Source organism: Trachemys scripta, chromosome 8, assembly GCF_013100865.1.
Source record: "Trachemys scripta elegans isolate TJP31775 chromosome 8, CAS_Tse_1.0, whole genome shotgun sequence".
Taxonomy (NCBI): Eukaryota; Metazoa; Chordata; order Testudines; family Emydidae; genus Trachemys; species Trachemys scripta.
Genome location: NC_048305.1, coordinates 29,635,915 through 29,653,094, shown reverse-complemented (window position 1 = coordinate 29,653,094; position 17,180 = coordinate 29,635,915). Strand labels below are relative to the sequence as shown.

The following is a 17,180-nucleotide window of genomic DNA, read 5'->3' as shown; positions in this document are numbered from 1 at the left end:
TGGGGGGGGGGTTCAGGGCAGAGGGCTGGATGTGGGGGGACTCGAGGTAAGGGCAAAGGGCTGGGGTGTGTGTGCAGGGAGGTGCAGGGCACAAGGCTGGGTGGGGTGGGGGGTTTAGGGCAGAGGCCTGGGTGTGGGGGGGACTCGAGGTCAGGGCAGAGGGCTGGGGTTTGGGGGGGTGTTCAGGGCAGAGGGCTGGGTGTTCGGGGGGACTCGAGGTCAGGGCAGAGGGCTGGGTGTTGGGGGCAACTCGAGGTCAGGGCAGAGGGCTGGGGTGTGTGTGGAGGTGCAGGGCAGAAGGCTGGGTGTTGGGGGCAACTCGAGGTCAGAGCACAGGGATGGGGCTGTGGGAGTGCAGGGCAGAGGGATGGGTGTGTGTTGGGGTGGGGAGGTGCAGGGCAGAAGGCTGGGGTGCTCGGCTCGTGGGGGTGCTCCCAGCCCCCTGCCCTGAGCGGCTCATGGCAGGGGGCTGGGAGGGACATGACCTGTTCCACCCCCTTCCCCCAGGCTCCGTTCCTACTTCTCTCTGCCTGCTCTACGGAGCAGTGAGCACGCTGCCGCTCGGCTCTGCTCCTCTGGGAGGAGGGGGAGGAGGAGGAGGGGCCGGAATGCACCACGTTGTGTGAAGAAGCGGGGGAGGAGAGAAGCTTGGCGGCCGCAGGACAAAGCTTCTGCCTCCTGCCCCTGCAGGAGAGAGAGGGGGGCTGAGTGGGGCAGGGGACCAGGACCCCCTCCCCACCGCTCTCCCCTGTGGGGGCAGAAGGCAGAAGCTTGATCCTGCGGCAGCCAAGCTTCCCCCTCCCCCGTTTCTTCCCACAGTGTGGTGCATTCCGGCCCCTACGCCCCTCCTCCTCCTCTCAGTGGACAGCAGCGTGCCACTCAGAATTGGCTCGCGTGCCGTAGGTTGCCGACCCCTGATCTAGACCATCCCTTACAAAGAAAAAAAAAAACATTGATGGAGATTCCACAAGCTCCCTAGGCAATTTATTCCAATGCTTAACCACTCTGACAATTAGGAAGCTTCTTCCTCATGTCCAACCTAAACCTCCCTTGCTGCAATTTAAGCCCATTGCTTCTTGTCCTATCCTCAGAGGTTAAGATGAACAGTTTTTCTCCCTCCTTCTTGTAACAACCTTTTGTGTACTTGAAAACTGTTATCATGTCCCCTCTCAGTCTTCTCTTCTCCAAACTAAACAACCCCAATTTTTTTCAATCTTCTCTCAGGTCATGTTTTCTAGACCTTTAATAATTTTTGTTGCTCTTCTTTGCACTCTCTCCAATTTGTCCACATCCTTCCTGAAATGTGGCGCTCAGAACTGGACACAATACTCCACTTGAGGCCTAATCAGAGCGTAGTAGACAGGGCCGGGTGCAAGGAAGTTTCGCGCCCTAGGCGAAATCTTGGCGCCCTAGGCAACCGCCTAGTTTGCCTTAATGGTAGCACCAGCCCTGGTGGTAGAGCAGTAGAATTACTTCTCGTGTCTTGCTTACAGTACTCCTGCTAATACATCCCAGAATGATGTTTGCTTTTTTTTTTTTTGCAACAGTGTTACACTGTTGACTCATATTTAGCTTGTGATCCACTATGACCCCCAGATCCCTTTCCACAGTACTTCTTCCTAGGCAGTCATTTCCCATTTTGTATGTGTGCAACTGATTTCCTTTGTTCCAAACACAAGCGGCCCAGCACATAGCATGGAAGCCTTAGAGTTCTCTGTCCACAGGCATACCACATGATTTGCTGCTGCCTCATAAGGTAGGCTCCTTTCAATGGATTCGTTGTATAGCTGATGTCCCTTGATGGGCCATCAAGTAGGCTGAGTGCTGATGCAAATTTGTCTGGGGGTGTCACCCAGAAACACAGCACAAGTTCGGAAAGGCAGATATACCAAACATACCTATAACTCATAATACAAAGGTGATACAAACATATAAACAAGCTTATCATATTTGGCAAATTTATAACATTTTTGCAGATACCTCACACAGCATATCTGGTCAGATTTCTTTCAATTTTATAATATTGGTATCAACAATATCATAAAGTGTCCCAGATATTCTATAGAGTGTCGCACCTTGGAACTTCTGAAATACAAAAAATCACAGTATTTAACGTATCCATGTGAGTAGGAATAGATTTGCACACTTGAGGAGATAGACTAGACTTCTGTGAATTCTGGTCCTTTTCTTTCCTGAGAAACTTGGTTAAATGTCAGCAAAATCCAGCATAAATCATGTATCTGACTTTACAGAGGCTTCATAATTTCAGATGCTGTGATACAAACCTTTTGTTTTCAGTACCTTACAAAAGATTCTGTAGATATACCTCTCAGTAGGCCAAGTGGATGCCTACTAACTAACAGTATGCTGGGCCAAAAGGTTGGTGGACCATTACTTTTTTCCCAATGGATGGTCCAGTTACGAGGAAAATGCCAATGACAAATTTAAAAAAAAAAATGTGTTAGGGTGAACAATGCAGAGATCTCTGTTAAAAGAATGTTCTCATGTCCATGTGGTATAGGGCTTCCATATGTGGTATAGTACTTGGGGAGGGAGGGATATTCAGTTGTGGTATAACTGACCTTGCATGCCATCATAAATTACATTTTCCCCTTTATATATTGTACAAATAGTTACTGGCTTAGAATATGACATAAAGAGGGTTGAAAAACTAACCATCTGCCCCTGTTCAGGCTTTTAACGTGTTTGCCTAAAGGGGCGGATGACAAGCTAGTTCTACCTTAAGAGAATTGTTTACTGTTAAGGCTCTGCTAACAGGAAACTTACCTCAAATGTCCTAGGAATTGCTTGTCCCCGGTCAGGTACATAGTTTGAAGAGGTTACTTTTGTTTCCTGCTTTGTGGCTGTACCTTTTAGATTTAGTGCACAGCAGGAAAACTTGTTACTGAAAACTATTTTCAACATTGGAATGGGGTAATGAGTCAAGAAACTGGGTGGCAAGTTCCTATTTTAGTTTGTTACCAGGTGAGCTGTGTTTTGGCCCTTTTGCAATCATTCTTGAATACACCCCTCAGGTGACAGGCTTGGCTTCCTTCCGTCTCTCAGTAATGGAGGACTTTTTGGTCCAACCCCTTTTGGACTGGATGTCTGGGCTGCAGCCTTCCAGTTTCCCAGTTGTAAAGCCCCACCTTTACTTGTCAGCTGCAGGAGAACTTGTCTTTGGGAGCAGCTGATTAAAGTGACTCAAAACAGTTTAAATTTAAAGTACTGTTTATTCACCCAAAAGCACATAGCAAGATGGGGAAAAGGATAAAACAATGAAGGGTTTGGTCTTCTGTATGCTTCATTCTTTCCTTACAAGTGTTGGGTCAGTTCCACTCAGACCAGCTATCCCAGTCCTAGGCTGAGAGAGGCAGACAGGCGATGCAGTATTCTCTGTCTCTGTCATAGATGCATCTCCAGCTGCTGCTGTTCCCATTCAAACTTCCTTCCTCCCTAAATGAGGGACTTTAATGGTTTAGCATCCCTTTTTAACCCACACAGGAGCCAGACAGGTGGGTATTCCCCAGTTAATCACTTCTCTATTGTTTCTTTAAGGACTTTGTATTCTGTCTGATGGTACCTCCTTTTGTTCCTGTTCGTTTCCCTCCAAAAGCCTCTTTTGATGTAACTGCTTGGAGTGTAAAGCAGGATAATGTCAAGAAGATAAAGTGAGGTGTGCATGATGTTCATCGAAACAAATAATACAGATAAATACCTCATTCTCCACAGACCTCTACACTAAACTTGTTTGTGAATATGAGTTTCAACATCAAGCTGAAGCTTCTCGATGAGATTGAACAAAGTGTTTCCCATGTCTCACGTACCAAAAGCTATGTGCATGGGATTGCTATCAAGTAGGGGCCAACCATGAAAAATATTGAAGTGCTTCTGAGGTTCCTGCTCACCTGTAAACCACATGTAATGTGTTAGTAATGTTTTATTAAAGATGAACTGAACTGGTTAATAACATGAATTTTTGCAATCATCTTGAACTATGCAGTGCCTAGTCAGTAAGTGCGAAAAAATGTATTTCCATAAACCAAATCAGTTTTTTTTAATTGAAGTCCAAGGCTGTTAAGCAAATATTGACAAAGAATGGTAGAGATGTTGCACATAAGCTTTGAACTTGTTCTCATTACTTTGTCTCAAATTTTAACCTTTTTATTAATGTGTTACATGTACAGTACAGCCATACCATGATCTCTCCCCAGTTGTTCCTGGGGGCACTTTCCTAGGGACAGGCATCTACGTGCATTATTGCCCAGAGTGTAACTCTGTGGTTCACCCCACTTTAGACTGGATGATCAGGGTACAACACCCCCTATTCCCATTGTTCTGCCATGGTTACACAGCAAGCAGTGCCTTATTCTCTTAGGCAGTCCCTTGTGAATGGACCCCTCAAGTGACAGGTTTCACTACCTTCACCTCTGTCCTGGTAGAACCCCACAGTTTTACCACTCAGGGCTTTTCTACATGGAGACTTAGTGCAGAGCAAGCCGGGGGTGGGTGGAAAGGGGTAGATCAACAGCACTACTAGCCTGCTGTGTGCTAACTAGCCATGTGAACTGCTGTTCCTGTGCACTAAAAGTTCCTGTTTGAAATGGCCAGTTACTGCACAGCAGTTTAGCATGCTGTAGATGTACACCCTGGCTTGGCACTCACTAATCTCCAAGCCCTTCAATGGGATCCTGGGATGATAGTCCCCTGGGTTTATGACAGGCCCAAGTGGTGCCTGCAAGTCAGGCCTCTCCAGAAGCCTGTGACTAGCAGCTAATTAAACTGACTGATTACAAACAGCTCTTCCCAGACACACATTTTGTCTGTTCACCCAAAGATACGCTGCGTGTGGCAGAAAGGGTTAAAATCACCCGAGGTCCACGTACCTGGAGCTTGCTCAAAACCTTTCAAAGCTGAGGTGAGCCCAGTTGCTATGTGCTCTGCCTGTATCTGGGTAGGGAGAGAGAGGCTCTCCACCTGCAATTTCTCTCTCTGTCTCTCTCTCCATGTCTCACCTGCATTGTCTTTCCCCAAGCAATACGGATATTTCCTACATTCTTCACAGCCTTGTGGAAAGGGGACATGCCTTGAATTAAACTAATGTCTAATAATGAAGAATTGATTATATGAAGTTGGTGTTGAAAACAGTTGTGGTCTATGTGGAGGCATGGCAGTATATCGTGCACGGTCATCTGTAGGTAGATAATCCTGCAATACTCAAAGACTGCACACATAAATTTGCCAGGTTTAACTTTATACTATGTGGTAATGCTGCTGCAGGAATGGAAGGGTTCTGTGTCAGGAAACTTATTAGAGAAGTAGAGACAGGCACAAACCAAACTTTTGTATCCAGACATCACAAAACTTCAGCTAAGCCTGTATGCAGACTTGCATTTCACATTTCAAGGCCATCTTAATTACAGAGAGTATGCTGATGGACACCAGATAATAATTTAGGAAGAATCAGTATGTCTGATGCTATGATGCCTTTTCTGTTAATATCCTGAATTGTAAGCATGTTGGAGCAAGAAAAATGTCATAACAAAGGCATGCAAAATAATCCGTAAGTTTACAGTGCTAGTTGAGTGACTTGTACTAATTTTAGTAATGCCTACTCATCTTTATGGCCATATAACTACTTGTAAGAGCTTGATGTTCACACTAAGCTTCTCTCCACGTTAGTAGGTTCTTGCTATGAATTGCACTCAGAATTTTAAGAACCTGTTCATGCTCTTCCATGTTATTTCACGAATTTGTAGGTTTAAAACTGTAGCTACAGCCCATTACATAAGTTAAATTGCTCGTGCAAAGAACTGAGGCTCATTCCAAGAATTAGGCATATTGTGACTTGCTGTGCAGCAATTAACCATTCTAAAGACATGCGATTCAACCACCCTGGTGTCAGATTCGTTTTCTTTACTGAAAATTGAGCATCTAAGTCATATTTTACAGAAGATGGTGGCAGCTGTAAATCCTACTCAGTGTCCTAGTAAGACTGGAAGCTTGTATTCTCAATACATGAGAATTTACATGTGTTACATGTACAGTACAGCCATACTGTGATCTCTCCCCAGTTGTTCCTGGGGGCACTTTCCTAGGGACAGGCATCTAAGTGCATTATTTCCCGGAGTGTAACTCTGTGGTTCACTCCACTTTAGACTGGATTACCAGGCTAGAACAGCCCCTATTCCTACTCTTCTGCCATGGTTACACAGCAAGCAGTGCCGTATTCTCTTAGGCAGTCCCTTGTGAATGGACCCCTCAGGTGACAGGTCTCAGTAAATGAGAATTCCAGGGAGGAAACAAATGAAGATTGGTGTAATGTTTTTCTATAAAGCCAGTCTGGGACCTCTTCAGTCTTTCACAGGAAGTAACTTAGAAGTATGTGCTTTGTAAGAGCAATTGTTGGTCGAGTTTATGATAGCAGCACTCTCCTGTGTCACTGGCTGAACAGATGGACAGATAAATAATTCACTGTGGCTTCTAAGTTCAGTATCAGCGTGGACACCATTTTGCAAATGTTTTTCTTCTGAAAATATTTAATTTCAGTTTGAACTTTGTAAAGCATTTTGTGTGAAATTCAAAATGCAATAAATTGTGCTCAGGAGCAAACATAAAGCACTTCTTTATAATTCTAGTGTTTTTACTCAAATTAAGAAAAAATACATAAGATCCGTACATGCCAATACATTTCCCATATTTGCTGTGCTTAATGTGGCTTCTGAAGCAGTCAGATAATTCTGACCTATGTGCCAATGTGTTCATGCTGATAGATGTGGATTTCTATTAGATAAGTCTTCTGTAATATTTCTGATACACAACTCCAGTAAACTGTTGCCAATGGTTGGTTCAACACACGTGCCCATTTCTATGGATGACATGCAGTCATTTAATTGGAGCAGTAGATATCTTTGCTGTCTTAATTTTTAGTTTACTGAAGATTTTAATTCTAGTAAAAATGTTCCCAAAAGTAGGAGAACACTTCAACCTCCTTGGACACACAATAGCAGATTTAAAGGTAGCCATCTTGTATCAAAAAAACTTCAGGACCAGACTTCAAAGAGAAACTGCTGAACTTCAGTTCATTTGCAAATTTGACTCTATCAGCTCAGGATTAAACAAAGACCGTGAATAGCTAGCCAACTACAAAAGCAGTTTCTCCTCCCTTGGTGTTCACACCTAAACTGCTAGAAGAGGGCCTTATCCTGCCTGATTGAACCAACCTTGTTATCTCTAGACTGATTCTTGCCAGCATATTTATACCTGCCTCTGGAAATTTCCACTACATGCATCTGACGAAGTGGGTATTCACCCACAAAAGCTTATGCTCCAATACGTCTGTTAGTCTATAAGGTGCCTCAGGACTCTTTGTCGCTTTAGTCATTCCCATTTCATATGTATTGTGTCCATTACAGAGTTAATAAGAAATGCTAAACTAGGCTTTAATTCCTAATTCTAGCTGTCAAATCTTCTTGTCGTCTTATATATTGAATATCCCACCGCTATAGTTAAAGTAGTGATTTATCTAAATTACTTTACTTTACACAGTGTAGTCACAAGGAAAATGTCACCATAATTAATAATTTTAAAATCAACATTTGGCTCAGATTATCTCTTTATGATCATGAAACCACGTTGCAGCTGATTTTAATATTGTTCTGTACTTTCCATTGTGCGTCCTCTCCGCTATGGTCACAAATAGCTTTGGTTTTTGGCAAGCTGACTGCACTCAGTAGCAGACTTAAAGGCTTATTGTAATTAAAAGCATTTTATTCATAGTAAGACTTTTTTCTCGGGGACCTTCCCTGCTCTTAGGTTAGGCAGAGTGAATACTCTACAGAGTTTCCTTTAAGGGTATTTTTTCACTGCTGAGTTTGCCCAGGCTCTTACCTGGGTGTTGCCCATAATCTCCCTCTTCTCCACTTAGGGCAACCTCTGACCCAACTTAAGTGGTACTTTCAACCTAGGCTAGTTGGCACAGGCGGGAGGGGTGTGGGTTAAAGCCTGGGTTCCACTCTTCACTCAGGCTGGCAACCTGCCCTCTTTATAGCGACGGTGCAGGCTACATCATATGAGTGCTGATAGTTCTCTGATGCCTTCTCACAATTCCCCAGTGTGCACAGGACAGATAAGTTGTCCCACAGTTAACTGGGAAAGAACCGTAGAGCGTCTCAGCTTACTTCAGCCCAAAAGAGCCATGGATTTGCCCCCAGAAGTCACAGTGACACATAGCCAGGCTGCTCACACCTGGACTCAGTGAACCTGGGTTCTCTGACCCAGGTGCCAATCTTTTGGGCTAACTCTGTAGTGAAGACATACCCTCAGTAGCTGTCACATTGATTTTGATATTAGTCCTCATTCCATTTCATTTACTTCCCAAAATAAAAAGTACATTTTTAAGCCTAAAGTTTGAAGACATCATGACTTTGGGAGTCAAGGGTATTCTGTACTCAAGACAAATGTATCACATGGCAGGATCAGGCTCTAGGAAAGAGCAGGGCAATGAAGCATTTAGCATTGTTTGAAATATCAACATAGTACAGCTTTCTGTAAAATAAACTTGACCTTAAATAGGTCATGAGAGAACTGACTTGATTCTTCTGCTGAATAAATAGAAAAGCAACGTTCAAGTGTTATCAAAGACACAGTTCTCCTTTTCCAAGCATGAGGGGACGTGTCATTAAAGCTGCTAAACTTCACATTGCCTTATAAAGAGAATGAATTAGGAAGTAGGAAGCAGACTGTATAATGTGCTTGTTCACTTACGTGAAACAAACCTGTGCAAATAGAGAGGAGCTGTCTCCATCAGTGGCACTGTCCTGCCAATGTTTGCATACTGAACTTGTCCATTAACACTGTCTCTTCTGTCACCTAATGGCTGCATGGCAGTAAAGGCTGCAGATGTGACATGCTGTCGCAGATAAAAGGCTCCAGCCAGCTTGTGGAATTTCTAACCCCCCCCGCCCCTGAGCGTTTTTGGTTGAGAAGAGAATGGTGCTGCTGTGCTGTGTACCCAAAGCATGTGCGGTTCATGCTTTCATGTGCCACTTGTGAAGAGGTGAAGGATAGAATTGTCAGACGCTGTACTGGCATTTCTAATATTTGCTTCAGTACTTAAGCTGTACTTAAAGCTTATGCTGAGCTTTCTTTGTGATTGTCAAAGACTACTGCCATGTGGCAGTGAGGTGGAGTTCTTATGGACATGGTGTGTTTTGGAAAAAAAGCATTTATGGTTCACTCACATTTGGCAGGCACTTACCTGTCAGCTTGAAGGAAGTAGCTTTACTAAATGGCCATTTAAAGCATTTATTCTTCCAAAGCGTAATTCTTTTAAATTTAAAATTTTGAAATTTAAAAATGTGCTCAATTTAATCTTCCAAAATATGTTAATTTTTTTAAAATCCTATATAAGGAACTCTCATTCCACATGTTGAGAATCTTCATAATGGCTTTTCTGGCAAGGGCTTTGAAGTTTTCTCTCTAGCACAGAAAAAGTGAAATAAAGAAGGATTGAAGTCACGTGGGAATTTTTATAGTTGTCACTTATTGATGTCATTGTGACAATCAGGGTCCAAACACCCCAAGGGCCAAACAGAAGGGTTAAATCCCCAAAATGAGCAACTGATTGCATACTGTATTATTGTATTATAAAAGTATGTCTGGTAAGGTCTTTTGTGAAAGCTTGTAAATGTTACACGCTTAATACTCGTTAGGAAATATGTATTTCGACTGTGCTCATGAACTTTGGCTCCACCTCAAAGCAGGGCAGCGAGCGATCAGTCAAGGAGAGGCAGCTCCTGAACCAGGTGTTTACATAAAACTAGACGCAAGTAACAATCCATTGTACAACCCAGGAAAAGGCAATGATGGGCCGTTAGAGTGAATGGAGGTACATTGAGACATCCCAGCTCTCAAGTTAAGAGGGGGTCTTCACTATTCGAATAACGATAAGTCACCATGCCACGACAGAGAGGAAGGGGGCAAAAACATTTTTAAAAGGAGGCTTGAAACTGAGGACAGGTTGCTGTAGCAGGAACAGTTGCGCTGCTGTAGCGCTTCAGTGAAGATGCTACTTACACTGATGAGAGGGCTCCTCCCATCAGTGTAGGTTCTCCACCTCCATGAGAGGCGGTAGCTATGTCGATGGCAGAAGCCCTCCTGTCTACACCAAGGGTTAGACTGGTATAATTACGTCGCTCAGGGATGTGGATTTTTCACACGCCTGAGTGATGTAGTTATACTGATGTAAATTTATAGTGTAGACCTGGACTGATTTTTTTCATTGAGAACTTGAGGGACAGTCTTGAAGGTGAGAGTCTGCCTGTTAATGCTGGATACCCCCACTCAGGTTAAGGGGTACGCTGGGAAACTGTTTAAAGGCAATAGGTAAATTTGTATTAGAAAGAGAAGGGATATTATCTAATATAGAAGTGTAAAGCCTGAAGTTGAATATTAATGCTTATTTACGGTGTAACTTGTATTTGTTTGCTTATGAACTTTATACAAAATTGAAACAACTCACTATTGCACCCTTGATTTTCAGACATGCTAGGCATACTCGCTCCTAATAGTTAGCAGTTATTCATCCAACTTATTTACTACCCACGTGATCTTTAGACAGACAGAAATTTGCATTCTACTAGCACCTCTGAAAGTCGGCTCTAGGTAACAGTACCATTAAGGAGCTGGGTTTTGTAGGCCAACTTGGCAACCACTTGGGAGCAAAAAGAGGAAGATGTTTGAGGGCATCCTAGATATTAAACACTTGAGTCACAGGAATAGTGGGATCAAATATTTAAATTTCTCCCTGTTTTCAGAATCAATTTTCATTTGAGGCCCATCAAACATGTTTATCGTATTACACGCAACAAATCATAATGTGAAGGTCTGAATGGGCTGTTTTTGCATGAACTTGACTTGCTTTGATTATCAGGGAAGCTAAAATGTAACAATGCGAGACAGGGTGAAATACTAAAATGCTGATGGGAGGGTTGTTTAAAGGAGTAACTTAGAATTTGGTTGAATGGAAAATAAGTGATGAATGGACATTGTGTTTTGTAGTTTCAGTGTAGTTTTGATGTAAGCATCTTTTTTTAGTATGCAAATACATGTTATATATGACGCACATAATTATTTAGTGTTCTGCGCATTCAGATTTCCATGCAAAAGAAATACTTTTCCACAACTGACTGTAAAGCAGTTGGATTCCTGGAGGGCATTAGGAGAAAGTTATACAGACCCAGCTCCATCCTCACTAAAATCTATGCAGTACTGTTGTATGGGTATGAAAAGGACATAATTTCTATTCATCTGCATGCAGACGAAGTGTGTGCATAAAAACTTAAGGCCATGTCTACACTTACAAGCTTAGAACGGCACAGTTGTGCCGCCATAAGATCACTCTTATAGCCGCATTATGTCGATGGGAGAGGGCTCTCCTGTTGACATAATAAAACCAGCTCAATGAGAGGCGGTAGCTATGTTGGCGGGAGAGCGTCTACCACCAACATAGTGCTGTGCACATGAGTGCTTATGCAGGCAAAACTTAATGTTGCTTAGGGGTGTGGTTTTTTTCACAACGCTGAGCGACAATATTTTGTCAACATAAGTGCTGGTGTAGACATGGCCCTAGATGAATAACAGGTAACAGATCAAGTATGTAGGGACAAAATTAGAAAGGCCAGGGCACAAAACGAGATTAAATTTGCTAGAGACATAAAGGGTAACAGCAAAACATTCTACAAATACATTCGAAGCAAGAGAAAGACCAAGGACAGAGTAGGCCAGTTACTCAGTGGGGGGAGGGAGGAGAAACAATAATAGAAAATGTGAAAATGGCAGAAGTGCTAAATGACCTTTTTGTTTGTTTTCACCAAAAAGGTTAAAAGCGATGTCTAACAGAGTGAATGCCAGTGAAAATGAGATAGGATCAGAGGCTAAAATAGGGAAAGAACAAATTAAAAATTACTTAGACAAGTTAGATGTCTTCAAGTCAGCATACATCCTAAAATACTCAAGGGTGGTTTAGATTGGACATTAGGAAAAACTTCCTAACTGGGTAATTAAGCACTGGAATAAATTATCTAGGGAGGTTGTGGAATCTCTGTCACTGGAGATTTTTATGAGCAAGTTAGACAAACACCTATCAGGGATGGTCTAGATAATACTTAATCCTGCCATGAGTACAGGGGACTGGACTAGATAAGCTCTCCAGGTCCCTTCCAGTCCTAGGATTCTGTATTTCAGGTAGATGGGAGGGATAGCTCAGTGGTTTGAGCATTGGCCTGCTAAACACAGGGTTGAGAGTTCAATCCTTGAGGGGGCCACTTAAGGATCTGGGTCAAAAAAATCAGTACTTGGTCCTGCTAGTGAAGGCAGCAGGCTGGACTCAATGACCTTTNGGGGGGGGGGAAGGAGGAGGGAGCAGGGGGAGAGAGAGAAGGGGGGTGACCAGGGCTTCAGCGGGGCGCTCGCCATGCAGCCCCGACTGCCGCACCGCCTGCTGGGAGGGCTCCGCGCCGCTCCAGTCGGCGGGTAGGGAAAGACGCGGGCTGCCCTGCCAGGCTTGCTACAGACCTGACACCAGCTGGGGCAGACGGAGTGCGCAGCCTGCTCCCAGCAGGGCGCTCCCCTCCCCCGTGCCGCCGCTCCCTACAGGGCGGCCGCATCGGCGAACAAAAAAAAAAAAATCTGCCGCCCCAAGCTTGAGCTTGCTCAGCTGGTGCCTGCAGCTGGCCCTGACTAGATGACCTCTTGAGGTACCTTCCAGTCCTATGATTCTATGATTTAATCTATTTTGCCTTTCTGTTGACTTTTGTGACAGCAGTTTTCTCAAATTTATTTGTTACCATGAACAATTCTTGGTGCTAGGTGTTTTGCAAACAGTTGTTTGCATGCAATATCCAAAATTGGAAATTTGATTTGTTCAAATGGAGTTTTAAAAGTATTTAACTTTGAAAAGCTGATCTGCTTTCTGGGGGGATATATTGTTTTGTGAACATTCAGCAATATTAACCTCAATGTTGTGCTGATGAGTTTTCTGTTCTGGAAACTGAGACTCTTATATTTGCAAAAACAGGGGTATAAACTCAACTAAAGTTAATTCCTTAAGATTGTCTATGAATATTCACGGCAAAATTTCCATAGCCATTGCCTGGTTCTAGTATACATTATAAAAGCAGTCAGGAGAATAAATAGCTTGGAATTAGCAATGGGATATGGATTCTTGCACCTCAAAAACACCATCGGGAATCAGATCAGAGGCAGTTATAACCAGCAGACGGTTGTTTGCTGGAATAAATAAAATGCACTGACAATCTCTTCCATTCCTAATAGATAAATGATCTTAACATAATTGCCATTAATCAAGTACTGTTGGTAGTTTCTGAACAGAAGCTGAAAGGAATGGAGCTGCAGGATAAATTTCCTTTGATTCCTAGCAGTTGTCACTCAAAATCAGAGCTGAAGCATGTTGGTGGAGCAATTTTGGGAAGGCTGTGCTTCTATTGCCCTGGCTTTGACAGTTCCAGGGATAAACAGTACTCCAGTTCCTGGAGTTGCTAATCTGAGGATTTTTGCACAAACTACATTTTTCATGTACTCTTGTACTTCCTTAAAACTCAAGTAAAATCTAGCAATGTTTTAGATAGAAGAAACATTTATAACAAAACACCATCCATTAACCATTATCAGCAGCAATGATATATTTGAATTCACATAAATATTGAGACAGAGTTCATGAACAAAGCTCAGTACGTGGCTCAATGAGTCCCACTGTCCTCAGAAGCTAAGTAAATAGACTGATCATACACTGTACCCCATTGAATGAAGTTGAGTGGAGGACCCTCCATTGAAAGCCTTCATGTTAGCTCCCAGATATTAAAGTCAGAGGAGAGAATACAGTGAGAGAGAGATGCAAATTGATTCTGAATTTAAAGATATTAACCTTTTTAATGAAACGAAAGGAAAAATGGCTAGTAAACATTTCAGTCTGAAGGGTTGCTAACAGAATGTAGACCACTGAAGCGTGGAAAAGAGAAGAAATTTGTGCAACTGTAGTTGAAACGTCAGAAGGCTGAGATTTTCAGTTTGGCTCTGGGATATGCATCCAGATTGTTGCAACCTAGACCTAAATATGTTTTGGTTACAGTAAATTCCAGGTAGTTAAAACCCAGAAACAATTATTAAAGAAATCCCTAGTCCTGTTCAAAAGGGAATAATAGACTACTAAACAGTTTCTGGAAGGCAGGGACCTATGCAGTAGCAAAGTAAGAAGATTCACTATGGAAAGTTGAGGTTTCTGGGTTCTAGTCTTCTTCTTGAATTAGTTGGAGAAGAAACATACTAAATGGACATATATAGGTGGGTAGCCAAGTTACAGCAGTACGTTGTGGTGTAACTTTTTGCGAAAATGACATATGTTCCTTAAACAGTATTGTTTCAAATGCTTGTCAATGTCAGAAAAGACTGCCCACCATAGTTATTTGTCAGCAACAATGCACATTGGACCTGTCTGTTTTAACTTGATCATAGAATCGTAGAAGATTAGGGTTGGAAGGGACCTCAGGAAGTCATCTAGTCCAACCCCCTGCTCAAAGCAAGACCAACCCCAACTTAATCATCCCAGCCAGGCTTTGACAAGCCTGACCTTAAAAACCTCTAAGGATGGAGATTCCATCACCTCCCTAGGTAACCCATTCCAGTGCTTTACCACCCTCTTAGTCACATGTCTATGAATGATTCAGCTTTTTGCAGGCCAAGGCCATTGTTTACGTGTTAGTTTGAACGTTCCCAGGAAAGCTCAGATGTGGATTGGCGTCCCCCAAAGTCCATTGTTAGTTAAGTACTCCCAATTACTTGAATAACCCTTTCCCACTATGTTGACCAAATCTGTCTTGTATACCTCCTACAGCAAACATTTTAAATACAAGTGTAGAGCCAATGTTCATAACTTCAGATATAAAAATGATACATGCATACAAATAGAATAAATATATTCAGTAGATCATAACCTTTGCAAAGATATGTTACATGGCATATCTAGCATAAAACTTATTCAAGTTATGTCATATTTACACTCATAAGCATATTTTTGTAAAGCATTATGGGGTGGAATGTCACATTGAGTAAAAACAGATGGAAGTGAGCCGAAAGTTACCAGAGGCTTGACTACATAAAGTATCAGTCAATCAGCATATTCCAAAAACCAACTTCCTTACAGTGATGCTCTTTCCATAGAATTTGCCTTTGGTAAATAGTATAATCATTGATAAAGTTAAAATAGTGGTGTCAAAGTGCTGGTCCCGGACGAAGCACCCATGATGACAAATCTATCTAAAGGAAATTAGAAAGGTATGCAAAATGCCTTCAAAGGTATTAAGATACTTAGGTTTTCTTCTTCTGTTAACTGGCAGATGTAATAACTAGCATGGATACGTATTTGGGGTATGAAATGTAGCATTGTCTACGCCTTTCCACACAAAGGAACCAAAAGTGAAAATCACACCACTGCAATGATTCGATCTCTGGGGGCTGGAAGGTGCGGGCGGTTATTAACCAGTAGGTATAAAAAGAGCAGAAGGATGAGGAAGATTGGTCCCAAAACTGGCCAGGTCAAACTACTATAAGAAAACTGCTATGAGCTCTTGGATAGTTGCAGATAACAGCATCTCAGCTTGAAATCTGCATGAATCTTAATTTATCTACCAGATAATGTATTTTAGAGTATTTTTCCATTAGGTACCTTATATAACTTCTTTTAGATGTGGTCTACACAGATTTCACTTCAACTTCAGCAAAACAAGAACAACTTGATGGCTAAGTTAGTCAAAGCTAGTTAATGCTAGAAGTGACAGAAACTGTCCACACTCTGTTTGGCTATGTGCTATCAAAAAATAATTGCTTTCCGTATAGTTCATTCTGCTAGTCATTTTCAGACTTAGAATCCCCCATCTGCTGACTAAACCTGTTCTGTGGCTTTTGATAGTCTTTCATTTATTGCTGTGTTTAGTCATTAAATGTACTTGCCTAGAAAACTAATTTGGGTATTTGTTACTGAAATGTACTGGAAGGTGAACCAATTTTATAACTTGTTTGCATTAGGTATGTCCTTAATTTTGAGTATGTCCGACTGTATGCAAAACTTCCAAACCCAACCTTGTCTGTTCTTGATATCAGGAAGAGAAGTACATATATGGTTGCCTTTTTCCATTGTTGTTGGATGCATTCATATGGTAGCCATATGAAAACTCCAGCCTTTCAGTCCCAGTGACCTTAGACTGATCCCTAAGGAAGAGCTTTCAGGCCAAAATGGTGGAGGCCCGTAATGTGAATAAATCCAGAAAGGCATGGAAAATGAAATGAAGTACTCAGCATCCAAGAAAATTAGAAACCAGGAATGGAGGCTAAGCATCAGTATTTCTCTTAAAGAGCCCATGTGGCTTTTGGAAGCAGAACCCTAGTAACCATCATTATATCATGGAACCAGACTCATTACTACTGTTATAAACATTCAGGGCAGATTAGCCAAATGCTGTGTGTTGTTTTTTTAAGCTATAGAGATACACAAAACAGAACTATTCTGTGGGAGACTGGAGCCAGATATTTAGTTTTAGCTTTGAATGTCTTTTCTGTGAGTTCAGGTCAATTGTTACATTTAAGCAACGTTTACTGAGCTTGTGGATGAACAGAAGTCTGTTTCCGCTGTACATTGCAGTATTTAACTTGGGTTTCTAAAGTGGGTTGCTTTGTCTACATTAAGATGATTTCAGTTTTGCATGACTGTTATAAAGATAATTTTTACTTCGGGATGATAGATACTTTTGTAGTTGATGTAGGGCAGGATGGGCAATAAACTTTTCCCAGCTAGCAGGATGTGTTAGTGAGTTAGTGCAAAAGTTGGTCAAATGAATATATTAAAATTAACTAGAAAATAAATATTAAAACAGGTCCCCAAAAAGTAATTTTAGGAGATACTTTAAGTAAAATAGGTTGCATTTCCAATCACAGAAGCCTTTGCAAGGATGCAGTAGTCCCATTAAAAGTGTGTTTTCATACTTTTCACAATAGTGCTCAGATTTCCAAAGTTAATGTTTGATATACAGTTTTTTAAAACAAAAATTAACGTGACCCTGTATAGTAGACCCAATAGGCAATCTGGAAATAATTCCAGGATGGTTGGG

At 42.0% G+C, this 17,180-nt stretch overlaps 1 protein-coding gene across 1 annotated transcript in view; it reads left to right on the top strand.

The window, feature by feature from the left end:
- Nucleotides 1–17,180, top strand: part of SLIT3 (slit guidance ligand 3) — a 780,962-nt gene that overhangs the window by 76,933 nt on the left and 686,849 nt on the right. The gene's annotated exons all lie outside the window — the stretch shown is intronic.